This window comes from Nicotiana tabacum, chromosome 11 (genome assembly GCF_000715075.1).
Source record: "Nicotiana tabacum cultivar K326 chromosome 11, ASM71507v2, whole genome shotgun sequence".
Taxonomy (NCBI): domain Eukaryota; kingdom Viridiplantae; phylum Streptophyta; class Magnoliopsida; order Solanales; family Solanaceae; genus Nicotiana; species Nicotiana tabacum.
The window spans coordinates 87,967,805-87,971,988 of record NC_134090.1 but is presented as its reverse complement, the minus strand read 5'-3'; the positions used below and the strand labels follow the sequence as shown (position 1 = coordinate 87,971,988).

The window sequence follows — 4,184 nt, the reverse complement described above, 5'->3', positions numbered from 1 at the left end:
ATAAACATTGTGATGTACAATATGATATACAATTCTATAATGTGTTATACAAGTAAGGCAGCCTGACCCAAAAAAAGGTTTTGATACACATTATTATATAGTACATACTATGATTTATAAATTATTATTGTAATATACACTTGGATATACAAACAAAGCATATTTTTGGCTACCAGGTGCCAAATACCAAAGAACGGGCTCTTTTATGTCAATTGTTGGAACAAGTTGTGATGCTGCAAATTGCACGGGCGCTCTATTTGGTCGCCTCCATTTAACCTATATCCATTTTTTTTAAAAGTTTTAACTTGTACCCAGTTTTTAAACAACTTCCGCCCCTTTTTCCTTCTCCTTCTCCTCCTTCGTTTTCTTCTTCTTCTATTAACAACTGAAAGGCACTATGATTAATTCTCTAATACTACCACCATCTTAAGAAAAATTTTCATTCTATCATGTACAGAACCCCAACATCAACATAAAATAAACACTTAAGTGCTGAAGTTTCTACCCATGAGAAACTAGTAGATTATGTTAGCTAGTAGATTATTTTCTACCCATGAGAAAGATTAAATAAAATACTTTATATATGTGGTAGGTTGTCCCGCCCCGAGCCTGGGGGCGAGACCGGCACCTAGTGCCTCATCTATCCTTGCATACCACTTGCGACTAAGAGATTCTGAACCTGTAATATCATACTTTGACTATGGGCCACATTACAAGATAATGTGCGATGCAAAATATAAAACTAAATGGAGACTAACACTGACTAATGTCAACATAAAGTTGGGCCGGCAAGGCCGTCATAATTACTACAACTGACAGGCCAACAAAATATACGTAGAGGGACTACAAGCCCAACATACTGCACTAATCGATAGGATATGTCTACAAGCCTCTACTGATAGATGTACTGTGATCGGAACAGGGCCCCGACCTACCCATAACCTATCTACATATATACATAATATATACACCACACTGTTAAACTCGACAACTCTGAAAGAAGGGGAGCTTATCGATAAAGCTGAACTCGGGCAACACCTACTGAGAAGGTCTACCCGTATGCCTGTCTGAACCTGCACACATGAAATGCAGCGCCCCCAGAAAGGGACGTCAGTACGAAATAATGTACCGAGTATGTAAGGCAATATATTGAAGCTGAAACTGCACTGATAATATAATAACTGAAAACAACTGGGAGTCAAAGGAAATCTGAAGATATGCTCATTTGTTGATACTGACTCAATTCTCTCAATATAGTGAGTAAAATAGTTGTTCGACCCTATAAGGCTTGGTATATATATAACTGCTCTACTGTAGTAGGCTCGCTCATAGGCGCTCGGCCATACTAGGCTCTGTATCTCGACCAACTGGGCTCGCTCATAAGTGCTCAGCCACAGTAGGCTCAGTATATAACTTACCATCTGATCAGAGGTTGCCCAATAGGGGCTTGCCCATCGATTATAGCTCGATGGTAATGAAAATACTTTTAATACTGTATATATGTAAACTCTCTACTCTTTTGACTGGAAGAAAGAACTACTCAACTGAATATGCGGTCCCGATAAGAAGAACATGGTAACTTACAAAACTAGAAAAATATATATAATTTGCAAAACTAGCAAAATATACGTAAATTTCGGGAAATGAATTTTTCTCTATGCCTCGTTATCAAATTTGTGTAATAACGAGATCATGCAAAATAAAATAAGGGCTTAGCCTTAACATACCTGGAGTGGGAAAACTCCGTATACTATTTCGTTGGAAAACCTTTGTTGATTGAACGAAATTTGCCTCTGCTTCTTAAAGATTCACGGATAAAATTTGTTTCTGGTTCCTAAAATTTTGGAACGAATTTAATCTGATTTGGAGTGAGGCTTGGACGTTTGGTTGGAACTTAAAATTGCTTCTGCTTTTCACGTTGGTTAATAACAGAATGTAACAATTGTTTTTGGTATTGAAATTTTGAAAAACCTGATTGTTAAGTTTTTAGTTCCTTAAGAATCTGACTCACGTTTTTTGCTTGGTTTCTCAAAGACAAATGGTCTTTTTGAAACTTAAGAATCAGATGTTTGGTTTTGTTCTTTCATATTCCCTACGAGTCATGACTTTATGTTACATTGCCACACAAGTATATATGACTATGAGTCATATGCTTGAATGGTGGCATACTGCCACGTGGGGAGTAGGGGTGAGTTATTTTATTAATTTTTTATCCATTTATTAGTTAATCGGTTATATTATCTAGTAATTAATCAATTACCCGTATAATTTAAAAATTATCACAAATTACTTAAAATTCTACTTATTTTTAATATACTTTATACATTATACTACCGTGGTCATATTGTACCTCGTATGGTACTAGTTTATAATTATCGGGTATTATCACTTTACCCGTATTTTATTTCAAATTTGTCACTTTCCACGAAACTCGTTTTCTCTAATTCGTGCATCATTTATCCTACATGACACCTATTTATCGCTTGTTATAAATAGCATAAATACATTAACGTCAAGATGATCTCATTCCGAGTCTACGTTAATTAACTGGAGACAAAAATTTTAACGTACGAAAAATACGAGATGTAACATAGGTAAAGGATAGTAACTCCAGATTTCAATAGTCAATAATGAATGAATTTATATTTCGAAGTGAAAATAATTTGAACGAGTAAGTTAAGAAAACTTGCTGACGTCCCTGATTTCATAGCAAAGATAAACGGACTAAACTCTGTTTAGCTACATGGATTGAAATGAAGCTCCTTTTCATCTTTGAGTTGGTTGCTGTTTCACTTGGAAATACTGAGATTCAAGTTTTTGCTTATGGTCTAATGGATTCAACTTCAGCTTATATAGTGTTGAAGTTTTTACAAATGAACTAAATAACTTCAGCATTTTTTGTTGAAGTTTTTGAAAAAGTTTATTCAGGACAAAAAAACTTTAGCTTATTTAGTGCTGAAACTTTTACAAATGAACTAAATAACTTCAGCATCTTCTGCTGAAATTTTTGAAAAAGCTTTATGACAAAACTAATTAATCCAGGACAAAAAAAACTTCAGCTATTTTAGTGCTGATGTTTTTACAAATGAACTAAATAACTTCAGCATCTTATCCATGACAAAAAACTTCAGCACTGTCTTTGCTACTTCAGGCCCGTCTACGAGAATACTGAAGTTTTGCGTGATTGCCTTTGCTACTTCAGCCTCGTATGCTGAAGTTACGCGAAAAGGTTGGTACGCTTGCAATTTATTTTGCAAAGCGAACACAAATTAAAACGTAACCCAAAAAGCGGGTATAGATGCAAATCCCCCGTTATCATGCAATGCCAATTTCTCATTTCTATATACTGACACTACAGGCCCAAACCTGAAATCCCATGTCAAAAAAAATAATTTAAGAAGATAAAATATTTACGTACAAATTTTTAAAAAATTAATATTTGTATAAATAAATTTTTTTGATATTATGTATATATATTTTCTTTCACTCAATTTCTAGTTTAGGTATGATTTTTTGTTCTTCATTGCACACCCTATAATCTAAGTTCACAAATATTTGTAAAAATAGCATGGGCTTGGCAGTTTTCGGACTGTCATTCAAAAATAGCCAGCATTTGCAAAGTCATTAAAAAATATGACTATTTTTGAATTTCTCCCCAAATATTTGGGTATGTTATCTCGTGCTCTGTGGCAACTATTTTATTTACTAGCAACATTTTGTTCTTGAATAGGTGTATTAATTGTTTAACCAAAAAGTGGAATTTCGGTCAAAGCTTTAATTTAGAAGAACTCGGGTTACTTATAATCAAAAAATGTATAAGAGAAAGTAATTTGGCTAGCAATAAGATAATTAGAAGAAGATAAAGTAAACCAATGTATTCAGATAGTCTTTTTTTGTTGTCCTTACAATTGACTCATCTTTTTCCTTTTATAGCTATCTTGGAAATATGCATTTTGCCTTTGTCATAATAAGGTCATTATAGACAATTAAAGACATTAAAGCTACATTACATAATCATTGTATTTTAATACAGATTCTCTAACGTTTTTAGCAATTAATGCTCATTAAATACTGTATCTGTACTATCTTGTGTTGTCAGATTCATTCTCCTTGATTATTGGACTTAAATAGGTACGGGCGTTGAATCTTTTGAGTATCCGCTCGTGCCTCCTCTTATGCCTCTG

The 4,184-nt window shown here is 33.9% G+C and overlaps 1 long non-coding RNA gene across 1 annotated transcript; it reads right to left on the bottom strand.

Annotated features, from left to right (window-relative positions):
• Positions 1-769: 769 nt before the first annotated feature.
• LOC142166535 (uncharacterized) lies at positions 770-2,088 on the bottom strand. Its single transcript, XR_012696950.1, has 2 exons — positions 1,728-2,088; positions 770-1,073 (listed from the first exon to the last, which is right to left on the bottom strand). It is a non-coding gene; the product is annotated as an uncharacterized LOC142166535 (long non-coding RNA).
• Between the last annotated feature and the right edge of the window lie 2,096 nt (positions 2,089-4,184).